At 38.1% G+C, this 15,649-nt stretch overlaps 1 protein-coding gene across 11 annotated transcripts in view; it reads left to right on the top strand.

Moving 5' to 3' along the window:
• The window catches only part of LOC309660302 (uncharacterized protein), a 181,035-nt gene that overhangs the window by 160,509 nt on the left and 4,877 nt on the right, over nt 1–15,649 (top strand). The window lies entirely within an intron of this gene.

Raw genomic sequence — 15,649 nt, forward strand, 5'->3', positions numbered from 1 at the left:
AAGTATATCATGCCACTCCCTTCTGGCTTCTAGAGTTTCTGCTGAGAAATCAGCTGTTAACCTTATGGGAGTTCCCTTGTAAGTTATTTGTTGTTTTTCCCTTGCTGCTTTCAATAATTTTTCTTTGCCTTTAAGTTTTGCCAATTTGATTACTATGTGTCTCGGCCTGTTTCTCCTTGGGTTTATCCTGTATGGGACTCGCTGCGCTTCCTGGAATTGGGTGGCTATTTGCTTTCCCATGTTAGGGAAGTTTTCAACTATAATCTCTTCAAATGTTTTCTCTGGTCCTTTCTCTCTCTCTTCTCCTTCTGGGACCCCTATAATGCGAATGTTGTTGTGTTTAATGTTATCCCAGAAGTGTCTTTGGCTGTCTTCATTTCTTTTCATTCTTTTTCTTTAGTCTGTTCTGCAGCAGTGAATTCCACCATTCTGTCTTCCAGGTCACTTATCCGTTCTTCTGCCTCAGTTATTCTGCTATTGATTCCTTCTAGTGTATTTTTAATTTCAGTTATTGTATTGTTCATCTCTGTTTGTTTGTTCTTTTATTCTTCTAGGTCTTTGTTAAACATTTCTTGCATCTTCTCAATCTTTGCCTCCATTCTTTTCCCGAGGTCCTGGATCATCTTCACTATCATTATTCTGAATTCTTTTTCTGGAAGGTTGCCTATGTCTACTTCATTTAGTTGTTTTTCTGGGGTTTTATCTTGTTCCTTCATCTGGTACATATCCTTCTGCCTTTTCATCTTGTCTATCTTTCTGTAAATGTGGTTTTTGTTCCACAGGCTGCAGGATTGTAGTTCTTCTTGCTTCTGCTCTCTGCCCTCTGCTAGTGTTGGAGGGTCTCCTGCAGAGGTGGGGGGTGGCTGTGGCTCACCAGGGGGACAAGGTCACTGGCAACAGAAGTTCTCTATTTAGTTTATTTTTGATGTGATCTTTATGATTATTTTCTTCTACTAACTTGAGATTTGTCTGTCCTTGTTTTCCCAGTTATTTAGGTGTAAGACTAGGTTGTTTACTTTATATTTTTCTTATTTCTTGAGGTAGACTTGTAATGGTATAAACTTCCCTTTTATAACCCTTTTGCTGTACCCATGTATTTTGGATCATCATGATTTCATTTTCCTTTGTCTGCAATTTAAAATTTCTTCTTGACTTTTTCAGTGATCCATTGGTTGTTTATTATTTAGCCTCAAAATGTTTTCTGTTTTTTTTGCAGTTTTATAGTTGATTTCTATTCTCATGGCATTTTGGTGAGAAAAGATGTTTGATATGTTTCCAGTTTTCTTACATTTAATGAGTTGTTTCATGGTCCAGTATGTGATCTATAATAGAGAATATCCCATGTGCATTTAGGAATGTAGTCTGCGTTAGAATGGAATATTTGATATCAATCTGTTAAGTCTGCATGGTCTAATGTGTCATTCTTTTGCAGAGTTTTCTTATTGATATTTTTGTCTGAATGATTTGCCCATTGAAGGAAGTAGACAATTAAAATTCCCTACTGTTACTGTTGTACTGTCCATTTATCCCCTTAGGTTTGTTAAAATGTGATTAGGAATTTAGGTGCACAAATGAGTATTTTTAAAACTTCACTCTGAGAGTCCTTCAGGGTCTGTGTCTGGGTACAGAATGAATTTTTCTGGGGTGCCATAGCCACACGGGAAGAAGTCATATTGTTAAAAATTGAGGTGAGGTTGTGGAGAGAGGCTAGATGTGTGACATTCCATACCAATCTGTAATGGGTCCTAAAGTGTTTTAATATTATTCTCACTGATAAAGGTTGTTAGTTTGTTCCAAGCAATAATAATATTCAAAAATTATGACCATAAAAGTCTGTAATTCAGTGATAAGTCTGATATTCCAACTGCTGGTGTCACACCATGGAGCCAGAGCAGGCTTGGTTCCCAAGGTGGGAATGTCATGAGACTGAGGGACCTGGGACAGATGAGCCAGAAAGCACCCTCCTTAGACCTGTAGTGCCTGGTCCCGTCTGCACTGGGAAGATGTACTCCAGGGCCAGGCAGTCCCTCCTACAGTTAAACCGAGCCCTGGGCACCCAAAAGGATGGTGGAGCCTCTGGGCTAGAAGAGATTTAAAGTCACCTAGTCTCCACATCACCTCGAGGTGGGGTTCCCACTCCCAGACTCCTTCCTTAGAGTCACCCTGCCTCTGGAAGACAGCACTTCAATAGATGGTTTTTCAGACGTCCAGATTAGTCCATGAGAAGAAGGATAAGGAAGAAGAAGTAAAAAAACAGAAGCCCTTGGGTGTTTGTTCAGGCACATTCCACTCTGATAACACAGGAAGAGGACTTTCCCTAAGGCTCAGGTTCCCTGAATAATCAGAGTGGGGTATGAAGAAATCCTGCCGCCTTGTGGCCGATTCCTGGAACAACCGCTAGAAAACCGGTGCTTATAGGCACTGCATAGTCACAAGGCCTGTGGGGCTGCACATGCCACGTGTCCTCAAAAAGTGTCTTGGGGCAGGTAATAGAGACTGAGTTCAAATCAGGCTCAGGCTTCCAAGAACCCGATTTCAAGAGATAAATTTTACTCACACTGTTAAAAAACAACAGAAGCACATGAAAAGATGCTCAACATGGCTAATTATCAGGGAAATGCAAATCAAAACGACCATGGGGTGTCACCTCGCACCAGTCAGAATGGCCGTTAACACAAAGTCTCCTAACAAGAAGTGCTGGAGAGGGCGTGGGGAAAAGGGAACACTGCCACGCTGTTGGTGGAAACGTAAATGCATACAGCCACTACGGAGAACAGTGTGGAGGTTCCTAAAAAATGTCAAAATAGAGCTAGCAGACCATTTGGCAATTCCACTCTTGGTCACATACCCAGGCTAAAACATAATTTGAAAAGACACATGCAGTGTTCACTGCAGAACTACTTACAATAGGCATGACTTGGAAGCAACCAAAATGTCTATTGTTATATGAATGGATAAAAAAGATGTGGGAAATATATACAAGAAAATACTTCTCATCCATAAAATAATGAAATAATGTCATTTGCAGCAAGTGGGATGGACCTACAGATGATCATGCTAAGTGAAATAAATCAGACAGAGAAAGACAATTATCATATGATATCACTTAGAGATGGAATCTAAAAATAGACAAAAATGAACGAATTTACAAAAAAGAAACAGAGTCACAGACTTAGAAAGCAAACTTATGGTTATGAAAAGGGAAAGGAGGAATGGAGGGATAAATTAGGTGGTCGAATTACCATAGAAACCTTTATGTATAGAAAATAGCTCATCAACAAGGACCTATGCATAGCACAGGGAACTCTACTCAACACACTGTAATGACCTATATAGCAAACACCCTGAGAAAATATAGAGAAGTTTCTATAGAAATGAACAAATTTGCTATACCCCAAAAGAAAGAAAGAAAGAAAGAAAGAAAGAAAGAAAGAAAGAAAGAGAAAATGAAACAGAACATTATAAATCAACTATACTCCAACATAATGTAGAAATTAAAAGATTAAGATATGGCTACTGAATCCCCCTAAGTACTGGTGACCCAGGCTAGTGTCACATCCCTGGAGTCAGAGCACACTTGGGCCCAAGGCTGGACTGTCATGGGTTTGAGGAAGCTCGAGAATATGCCAGGAAATGCACCCCCCACCCTTGGACCTGTAGTGCCTGGTCCCCTCTGCATGGGACCACAATATTCAGGTTCATGTTGGACCTTCTACAGCCAAACCGAGCCATGGGCACCCAAAGCTGGTGGACCCTCTGGGATGAAAGTGCTTTGAAAATTTACCTGGTCTCCACATCCCCTTGTTGTGGTGTTCTCTCTTCCATCCTCCTTTATTTGAGTTGCCCCACCTCTGGAAATTAACACCCTCAACAGGCGGTTTTACAGGGGTTGTGATTTATCTGGGGCATGTAGGGTAAGGGAGAAGAAGTAATGAGACACAGCCCTTGGGTGTTTCATCAGGCACATTCCACTCTAAATTGCAAACTAGGTACAGGACTTTCCCTAAGGCCTTGGTTTTCCCAGTAAAGTGTTGTTCTTGAAGACATTCTGCTGTCTTGTGTCAGATCCCTATAACAACAACTTTAATCTTGGTGCTTATAGCCACTTCATATTTGGAAGGCCTGGGGGCTATAAGTGACAGCTGCCCTCAAAAAATATCTTAGTGTATGTAATGGAAAAGGAATTCAGAACTGGGTTGACTTTTAAGAATCCAATATCAAGAGGTAATTTTTACTTACACTGTTTTAAAAGCAATAGCATATGAAAAGGTTGTCAACATTGGTAATTAATAGCAAAATGGAAATCCAAACTACAATGAGGTATCGCCTCACCCCAGTCAGGATGGCCGTTATCAAAAAGTCTACAAAAAGAAGTGCTGGAGAAAGCGTGGAGAAAATTCAACGCTGCTGCGCCATTTGTGGGAATGTAAACTGGTAACAGCCACTATGGAAACAGTATGGAGGTTCCTTAAAAAACTGAAAATAGAGCTACCATATAATCCAGCAATCCCACTCCTGGGTGTATACTCAGAGAAAAGCGTTATTTGAAAATTTCTTTCACCCCCATGTTCATTGCAGCACTGTTTACAATAGCCAGGACATGGAAGCAACATAAATGTTTCCCAATAGATTAATTGATAAAGAAGATATGGATACATATATACAATGGGATATTACTTAGCCATAAAAAATAATGAAATAATGCCATTTTGAGCAACATGGATAGACCTAGAGATTGTCATCCTGAGTAAAATTAGTCTGAAAATTATGGAGAAACATTGTATGATATCGCTTATAGTAGGAATCTAAAAAAAAAAAAGGTACAAATGAACTTATTTACAAAACAGAAATAGAGTTACAGATGTAGAAAACAGTCTTATGGTTACCAGGTGGGAAAGGGGGGAGGGATAAATTGTGAGATTGGGATTGACATATACACTGTTATATATAAAATAGATAACTAGTAATGATCAATTGTATAGCACAGGGAACTCTATATCTTTAATGACCTATATGGGAAAGGAATCTAAACGGAGTGGATATATGTATCTGTGTAATTGATTCACTTTGCTGTACAGCAGAAAGTAACCAACATTGTAAATTAACTATACTGCAATACAATACAATACAATACAATACAATAAAAATAGAGCTACCAGATGATCAGGCAGTTTCACTCCTGGGCATATATCCAGAGAAAGCCATAATTAGAAAAGACAGATGCACCCCAACCTTCAGTGAAGCACTACTACAGTGGCAAACAGATGGAAGGAACCAAAATGTCCACCAGCAGACGAATGGATAAAGATGATGTGGTACATATATGCAATGGAATATTACTCAGCCATAGAATGAATGAAATAATGCCCTTTGCAGCAACACAGATGGACCTAGAGACAATCATACTAAGTGAAGTAAGTCAGACAGAGAAAGACAAATATCATATGATATCACTTATAGGTGGAATCTAAAAATTGATACAAATGAATTAATTTACCAAACGGAAACAGAGTCTCAGTAACAAACTATGGTTATCAAAGGGAAAAATTGGTGGGTAGGGATAAATCAGGAGTTTGGGATGAACATACAAACATTACTATATATAAGATAGATATAGGATAGACAACCAACAAGATCAACTGTATAGCATATGGAACTCTAGTCAGTATTCTGGGATAATCTGTATGTGAAAAGAATACGAAAATGGGACTTCCCTGGTGGTCTAGTGGTAAAGAATCCACCTTACAATGCAGGGAATGTGGGTTCGATCCCTGGTTGGGGAACTAGGATCCCACATGCCACAGGGCAGCTAAGCCCACGTTCCACAACTACTGAGCTCATGCACCTCAGCTAGAGAGTCCATATGCCACAAACTACAGAGCCCATGTGCGCTGCAGTCCATGCCACAACTAGAGAAGAGAAAACCCACATGCCACAGCTAGAAGAGAAGCCCACGCCCTGCAACGAAAGATTCCACATGCCTCAACAAAGATCCTGAGTGCTGCAACTAAGACCCGACGCAGCCAAAAATAAATCTTTTTTAAAAAGGAATATGAAAATGAATGAATATATTTATAAATTTGTATATATAACTGAATTACTTGCTGTACACCTGAAACTAACAGAACATTGTACATCAACTATACTCCAATAAAATTTAAATTTTAAAAAATTGCCTATACCTCAGAGGAAAAAAAAAAGAATTCTCCATGTATTTTTATGGCTTGATAGCTTACTTATTTGGTGCTTAATATTACTCCATTCTTAGAATATACTCTATGTTTTCATTCATCTACTGAAGGACACCTTGGTTTCATTCACATTTTAACAATATTCAATAAATGTGCTAGAAATATCCACATGCAGGTTTTTGTATGGTCATGTATTTTCAAATTTATCCTGTATGTATCCATGAGAACACATGCTGGATCGTATGGTAAGAGTATGTTCAATATCATAGAAAGTGTCAATATGCCTACCAAAATAGCTGTATTATTTTTCATTTCCGCCAATAACAAATGAGAGTTCCTATTGCCCCACATCCTCTACAACATGTGTTCTTGTCATTGTTCCACATTTTGGCCATTCTAAGAGTTATGTATTAGTATAACATTGTATTTTTAATTTGCATTTTAATGACAGCATGGATTATTCTCCCATATACTTATATACAAACTGTCTATTTTCTTTGGTGAGGTGTCTGTAAAATTTGTTGGTCCACTTTTTAATTGGGCTACTTTTAGTTTTTTCTACCCAATCTTAATATATTTCTTTTCTTGCCTTATCATGTTAGCAAGGCCTTTGAGTAAAATACTGAAAAGGAGTGATGAAAGGGGTCATTCTTGCTTTTTACCTTAACTCAGTGGGAAAGCTTGAGGATTTTGTTTGTTTGTTTTACCATTAAGCATGATGTGAGATGAAAGTTTTTTGTAAATTTTTGTTATCTACTTGAGAAAGCTCCATTTTATTTCTATTTTACTGATAGTTTTTATGAAGTTTGGGCGTTGGATTTTTTCAAAGGTCTTCTGAATCTATTGATATGATAATTTTCTTTTTTCGGGTGTTGATAATGATGGATATAATTACTTGATTGTAGAATGTTGAACCAGCCTTGCATACCTGAGATTAATCCCTCTCAGTCATGACATACAGTTCTCTCAAAACATTGTTGGATTTGATTTGTTAATATTTTGTTGAGGATTTTTGAATCTATGTTCCTGAGTGATATCGGTCGGTAGCTTTGTTTACTTTTCATATTTTTGTCTGAGTTTGGATGTTGTGATTTTGGTGTCAGACATTTATTTGGGGAAATTCTCAGTCATTTTTAAAAAGTCTTTTTTATCTTCTCTTCTATCTTTATTCTCCTCCTGCTATACCCATTATGTATATGTCATAGCATTTTTAGTTGTTTGATTATTCCGTTGTGTTGATTTCTTTCCAGCCCATTTTCTCTTTTCTTTTGAGATTTGACGGTTTCTCTTGATATGTCTTCAAGCTCAGATATTTGTCTTCAGTCAGCTCTTTGGCTGCTAAACAAAATATCAGAAACTTGGTAGTTCATAAACAACAATATTTTTTTCTCATAGTGACTGAGGCTGAAAATTTCAAGAACAAATTACCAACTGACTCAGTATCTGGTGAGGGGCCAATTTCTGGTTCATAAAGTGGGTCTTGCTGTTCAATGAAATGATGGAATGGGCAATAGAGCTCCTTTGGGCTACATTTATGATGTCACTAATCCCATGTTTGAGGTCTCTGGCCTCATGACCTGATCACTTCCCCAAATCCACACCTCTTAATACCATCAACATGGGAGCTGGGTTTCAAATTCTGAAAATTAGAGGGACCAAATGTTTACACCATAGCAGTGACCACAGATTTAATTGATTTTTCCTTTCATGTTAAAGGTTTTGCAAATTTATATTTATTATAAAATCCCCAAAACCCTTAATTGTTAAGAATAACTCTCAGATTTTTCCTATTTTGTCAGATATTCTTTCTGGCAGACAGTGATAATACTTTTTAAACAGGGATATTGAGACAAAGGCTCCTCAACTGCCAACAAACAAAACATCATTCATATAGTGAAAACTTTGGACATCAAAAGATGAAAGCATTTGGGCTAAATCCTTTTGCGCCCACTGCTGACCGAGGGCCGGGGAGTTTGCCTCACTAACAAACTTCTTCCTAAGTGCTCCATCTAAACTTTTAAGATGGGGGAGTACATCGTGTAACACACCAATCTACTATAGATTCTGAAGCAGCAAAAAACAAAACAAAAACAAAAGCACAAGAAGATGAATCTATCCAAAGAGTTCTGTCTACATTGTTACAGTAGTTTCCCACCCACTGTGAACCCTTTTCAAACCCTATCAATCACTTGAACCTGTTTTATTTTTTCAACAATAATAATGTTAATCTGAAGGAGTCACATGCTCTAGTGATATTACGCTATCCCCTGTGCAATATGTGGGGATTCAAGGAGATATGGGAGACTATCATGAGAGGTTGCCTAGAGTAATGAGGACATTTCATTTAATGTTGGCTCTTCTCTCTGAGATCTCTACTGCCTTCTTCTCTTTGGAGCTACAGTCATCTAGATAGTGACCAGGATAAGGGACTTCTTTTTTCTACCCATGAATGCAGCCATGATTAACCCCACAGACCTTGGTGCTTCCAGACTCCTCTGAACCTACTGACCCTCCACACATGGCATGACATAGAAAAGGATGCTGACATGTATACCTGTATAAAACATGCTATAAATAGTTCAATTCTTCCCTTCCTCATAATTCCAAAGAATAGACTTGGATTTCTCCTTAATGATGCTGCAGTTGATGTATAAATTGACGGAGATACCAAGGCACACTAAAAAAGAGAGTAACTGCACAGAAAATACAAGCAAGTACACTTCTCTGTAGTTTCAAGCAGCCTATTTGCTATATCAACCATGGTGACTATTTGACTCTTCCTCTTTTTACTAATAGTACAACAAACAAAAATAAAGTATATTTAGGCTGTTTTATCCTCACCTCTGACATCATCTGCATTAACATGTACAACAACAGAGGGCCCTTACCCCATGTTACCCATTACTTGGCCTAGAGAATTTCTACCTTTTTTCAGGGAATATTTTCATATTTCCCAGTCAAGTTTATGAAGAAGCCTTATCTATTTTGTTTAAGAAAGTCATATCTCTCAACGGCACCCCGTCAGTCACCAAAACTGGAAAGAAATTTGAAGGGTCTTAGATTTTTCCACATTTGAAATTCCACTATTTTAGCCTGACAGTTTTATAGATTTTTAGAAAAAATATTTTAGATACCTTAGTATGAGACAAAAATTATTTTTATGACACAAACAGACAACAATAGTTTTAAGTTTTTATCTGTTCCTCTGTACAAACAATCCCACAGGGTGATGTAAAGTAGTCCAGTTGGATGCTGTGCATGGAGTAGGTATGGATTAAAGCTTAGAAATCTTAAGCTTCAGTCACCTGAAACTTTTAAATTAGGATGCAAGTAATTTTGTCCAGCATTTGAACAGAGCAAGACACTGTCTTTATTTTATTTGTCAGGTAATTAATCTGTCCTTTGCCCCAATGAGAGAAACAATTGGCATCTTCCATCAGTGTGTTGTACAAAAATCCTTGACCAGAGTGTGCAAGCAGAGGCTGATACAAGATGTGAAAAAATTTGAGACCCTTGTAGAATCTTAACATGTTGCAATCTCCCATTTAAAATGTGAGAATAATGAATCCTCTGAGGAAAAAGCCCAAGGAAGGTTTTTGCTTTTGTGATACAATGGGGTTGCTAAAGATTTCAGAAGGCAAAAAGAGTTGGTGAGAATGACCATGAGACTTCAGGGAAAAGTCAGGGCCATGGATGAAGTGATGTTTACCTCTGTGAATCAATGAGAGGTAGAAGCAAATGAAAACAAAGCTGAATACAACATTTTCTGAATAAAGGTAATTTTCTAGCCAGAATTGAAAAAAATTCTCACTATGATACAACAATTTGATTTGTTTAGAAAGCTAAATTAAATTTAAAGCTTAATAATTAAATTTATTGAAGAAAAGAAAACACCTCTGTGGTTTAAAATAAAAAAATTAGTTTTGCTACAGGTAAAAAGACTAACTATAGGAGTAACCAAGGTGGCAGAGTAGAAGGACGTGCTCTCACTCCCTCTTGTGAGAACACCAGAATCACAACTAGCTGCTGGACAATCATCGACAGGAAGACACTGGAACTCACCAAAAAAGATACCCCACATTGAAAGACAAAGGAGAAGCCACAATGAGACAGTAGGAGGAGCGCAATCAGAGTAAAATCAAATCCCATAACTAGTGGGTGGGTGACTCACAGACTGGAGAACACTTATACCACAGAAGTCCACCCACTGGAGTGAAGGTTCTGAGCCCCCCGTCAGGCTTCCCAACCTGGGGGTCCGGCAATGGGAGGAGGAATTCATAGAGAATCAGACTTTGAAGCTTAGTGGGAATTAATTGCAAGACTTCGACAGGACTGGGGGAAACAGAGATCCCACTCTTGGAGGGCGCACACAAAAATGTGTGCATCGGGACCCAGGGAAGGAGCAGTGACCCCGGGGGAGACTGAACCAGACCTACCTGCTAGTGTTGGAAGGTCTCCTGCAGAGGTGGGGGTTGGCTCTGTTTCACCATGGGGACAAGGACATTGGCAGCAGAAGTTCTGGGAAGTACTCCTTGGTGTGAGCCCACCCAGAGTCTGTCATTAGCCCCACCAAAGAGCCCAGGTAGGCTCCAGTGTTGGGTTGCCTCAGGCAAAACAACCAACAAGGAGAGAACCCAGCTGCACCCATCAATAGTCAAGTGGATTAAAGTTTTACTGAGCTCTGACCACCACAGCAACAGTCAGCTCTACCCACCACTGGAGCCTCCCATCAAGCCTCTTAGATAGCCTCAACCACCAGAGGGAAGACAGCAGAAGCAAGAAAAACTATAATCCTGCAGCCTGTGGAACAAAAACCACATTCACAGAAAGATAGACAAGATGAAAAGGCAGAGGGCTATATACCAGATGAAAGAACAAGACAAAACCCCAGAGAAACAACTAAATGAAGTGGAGATAGGCAACCTTCCAGAAAAAGAATTCAGAATAATGATAGTGAAGATGATCCAGGACCTCAGAATAAGAATGGAGGCAAAGATCAAGAAGATACAAGAAATGTTTAACAAAGACCTAGAAGAATTAAAGAACAAACAAACAGACATGAACAATACAATAACTGAAATGAAAACTACACTAGAAGGAATCAATAGCAGAATAACTGAGGCAGAAGAACGGATAAGTGACCAGGAAGACAGAATGGTGGAATTCACTGCTGCAGAACAAACTAAAGAAAAAAGAATGAAAAGAAATGAAGACAGCCTAAGAGACCGCTGGGACCACATTAAACGCAACAACATTCGCATTATAGGGGTCCCAGAAGGAGAAGAGAGAGAGAAAGGACCAGAGAAAATATTTGAAGAGATTATAATCGAAAACTTCCCTAACATGGGAAAGGAAATAGCCACCCAAGTCCAGGAAACGCAGCGAGTCCCATACAGGATAAACCCAAGGAGAAACACACCGAGACACATAGTAATCAAATTGGCAAAAATTAAAGACAAAGAAAAATTACTGAAAGCAGCAAGGGAAAAACTACAAATAACATACAAGGGAACTCCCATAAGGTTAACAGCTGATTTCTCAGCAGAAACTCTAGAAGCCAGAAGGGAGTGGCATGATATACTTAAAGTGATGAAAGGGAAGAACCTACAACCAAGATTACTCTACCCGGCAAGGATTTCATTTAGATTTGATGGAGAAATCAAAAGCTTTACAGACAAGCAAAAGCTAAGAGAATTCAGCACCACCAAACCAGCTCTACAACAAATGCTAAAGGAACTTCTCTAAGTGGGAAACACAAGAGAAGAAAAGGACCTACAAAAACAAACCCAATACAATTAAGAAAATGGTCATAGGAACATACATATCGATAATTACCTTAAACGTGAATGGATTAAATGCTCCAACCAAAAGACACAGGCTTGCTGAATGGATACAAAAACAAGACCCATATATATGCTGTCTACAAGAGACCCACTTTAGACCTAGGGACACTACAGACTGAAAGTGAGGGGATGGAAAAAGATATTCCATGCAAATGGAAATCAAAAGAAAGCTGGAGTAGCTATACTCATATCAGATAAAATAGACTTTAAAGTAAAGAATGTTACAAGAGACAAAGAAGGACATTACATAATGAACAAGGGATCAATCCAGGAAGAAGATATAACAATTATAAATATATATGCACCCAACATAGGAGTACCTCAAGAGATAAGGCAACTGCTAACAGCTATAAAAGAGGAAATCGACAGTAACACAGTAATAGTGGGGGACTTTAACACCTCACTTACACCAATGGACAGATCATCCAAAATGAAAATAAATAAGAAAACAGAAGCTTTAAATGACACAACAGACCAGATAGATTTAATTGATATTTATAGGACATTCCATCCAAAAACAACAGAATACACTTTCTTCTCAAGTGCGCATGGAACATTCTCCAGGATAGATCACATCTTGGGTCACAAATCAAGCCTCAGTAAATTTAAGAAAATTGAAATCATATCAAGCATCTTTTCTGACAACAACGCTATGAGATTAGAAATGAATTACAGGGAAAAAAACGTAAAAAACACAAACACATGGAGGCTAAACAATACGTTACTATATAACCAAGAGATCACTGAAGAAATCAAAGAGGAAATCAAAAAATACCTAGAGACAAATGAAAATGAAAACACGACGATCCAAAACCTATGGGATGCAGCAAAAGCAGTTCTAAGAGGGAAGTTTATAGCTATACAAGCCTACCTCAAGAAACAAGAAAAATCTCAAGTAAACAATCTAACCTTACACCTAAAGGAAGTAGAGAAAGAAGAACAAACAAAACCCAAAGTTAGCAGAAGGAAAGATATCATAAAGATCAGAGCAGAAGTAAATGAAATCGAAACTAAGAAAACAGTAGCAAACATCAATAAAACTAAAAGCTGGTTCTTTGAGAAGATAAACAAAATTGATAAACCATTAGCCAGACTCATCAAGAAAAAGAGGGAGAGGACTCAAATCAATAAAATTAGAAATGAAAAAGGAGAAGTTACAACAGACACCGCAGAAATACAAAGCATCCAAAGAGACTACTAAAAGCAACTCTATGCCAATAAAATGGACAACCTGGAAGAAATGGACAAATTCTTAGAAAGGTATAACCTTCCAAGACTGAACCAGGAAGAAACAGAAAATATGAACAGACCAATCACAAGTAATGAAATTGAAACTGTGATTAAAAATCTTCCAACAAACAAAAGTCCAGGACCAGATGGCTTCACAGGTGAATTCTATCAAACATTTAGAGAAGAGCTAACACCCATCCTTCTCAAACTCTTCCCAACAATTGCAGAGGAAGGAACACTCCCAAACTCATTCTATGAGGCCACCATCACTCTGATACCAAAACCAGACAAAGACACTACAAAAAAAGAAAATTACAGACCAATATCACTGATGAATATAGATGCAAAAATCCTCAACAAAATACTGGCAAACAGAATCCAACAACACCTTAAAAGGATCATACACCACGATCAACTGGGATTTATCCCAGGGATGCAAGGATTCTTCAATATATGCAAATCAATCAATGTGATACACCATATTAACAAACTGAAAAATAAAAACCATATGATCATCTCAATAGATGCAGAAAAAGCTTTTGACAAAATTCAACACCCATTTATGATAAAAACTCTCCAGAAAGTGGGCATAGAGGGAAGCTACCTTAACATAATAAAGGCCATATATGACAAACCCACAGCAAACATCATTCTCAATGGTGAAAAACTGGAAGCATTTCCTCTAAGATCAGGAACAAGACAAGGATGTCCACTCTCACCACTATTATTCAACATAGTTTTGGAAGTCCTAGCCATGGCAGTCAGAGAAGAAAAAGAAATAAAAGGAATCCAAATTGGAAAAGAAGAAGTAAAACTGTCACTGTTTGCAGATGACATGATACTAAACATAGAGAATCCTAAAGATGCCACCAGAAAACTACTAGAGCTAATCAATGAATTTGGTTAAGTTGCAGGATACAAAATTAATGCACAGAAATCTCTTGCATTCCTATACACCAATGATGGAAAATCTGAAAGAGAAACTAAGGAAACACTGCCATTTACCACTGCAACAAAAAGAATAAAATACCTAGGAATAAACCTACCTAGGGAGACAAAAGACCTGTATGCAGAAAACTATAAGACACTGATGAAAGAAATTAAAGATGATACCAACAGGTGGAGAGATATATCATTTTCTTGGATTGGAAGAATCAATATTGTGAAAATAACTCTACTACCCAAAGCAATGTACAGATTCAATGCAATCCCTATCAAATTACCAATGGCATTCTTTACAGAACTAGAACAAATCATTTTAAAATTTGCATGGAGCCACAAAAGACCCCAAATAGCCAAAGCAGTCTTGAGGGAAAAGAACGGAGCTGGAGGAATCAGACTCCCTGACTTCAGACTATACTACAAAGCTACAGTAAACAATACAATATGGTACTTGCACAAAAACACAAACATAGATCAATGGAACAAGATAGAAAGCCCAGAGATAAACCCACGCACATATGGTCAACTAATCTATGACAAAGGAGGCAAAGATATACAGTGGAGAAAAGACAGTCTCTTCAATAAGTGGTGCTGGGAAAACTGGACAGCTACATGTAAAAGAATGAAATTAGAACACTCCCTAACACCATACACAAAAATAAACTCAAAATGGATTAGAGACCTAAATGTAAGACCGGACACTATAAAACTCTTAGAGGAAAACATAGGAAGAACGCTCTTTGAAATCAATCACAGCAAGATCTTTTTTGATCCACCTCCTAGAGTAATAGAAATAAAAACAAAAATAAACAAATGGGACCTAATGAAACTTCAAAGCTTTTGCACAGCAAAGGAAACCATAAACAAGACGAAAAGACAACCCTCAGAATGGGAGAAAATATTTGCAAACGAATCAACGGACAAAGGATTAATCTCCAAAATATATAAGCAGCTCATTCAGCTCAATATTAAAGAAAAAAGCAACCCAATCCAAAAATGGGCAGAAGACCTAAATAGACATTTCTCCAAAGAAGACATACAGATGGCCAAGAAGCACATGAAAAGATGCTCAACATCACTAATTATTAGAGAAATCAAAACTACAATGAGGTATCACCTCACACTGGTTAGAATGGGCATCAACAGAAAATCTACAAACAACAAATGCTGGAGAGGGTGTGGAGAAAAGGGAACCCTCTTGCACTGTTGGTGGGAATGTAAATTGATATAGCCACTATGGAGAACAGTATGGAGGTTCCTTAAAAAACTAAAAATAGAATTACCATATGATCCAGCAATCCCACTACTGGGCGTATACCCAGAGAAAACCATAGTTCAAGAAGACACATGCACCCCAATGTTCATTGCAGCACTATTTACAATAGCCAGGTCATGGAAGCAACCTAAATGCCCATCGACAGACGAATGGATAAAGAAGATGTG

Source organism: Balaenoptera physalus, assembly GCF_965194825.1.
Source record: "Balaenoptera physalus genome assembly, chromosome: 4".
NCBI lineage: Eukaryota > Metazoa > Chordata > Mammalia > Artiodactyla > Balaenopteridae > Balaenoptera > Balaenoptera physalus.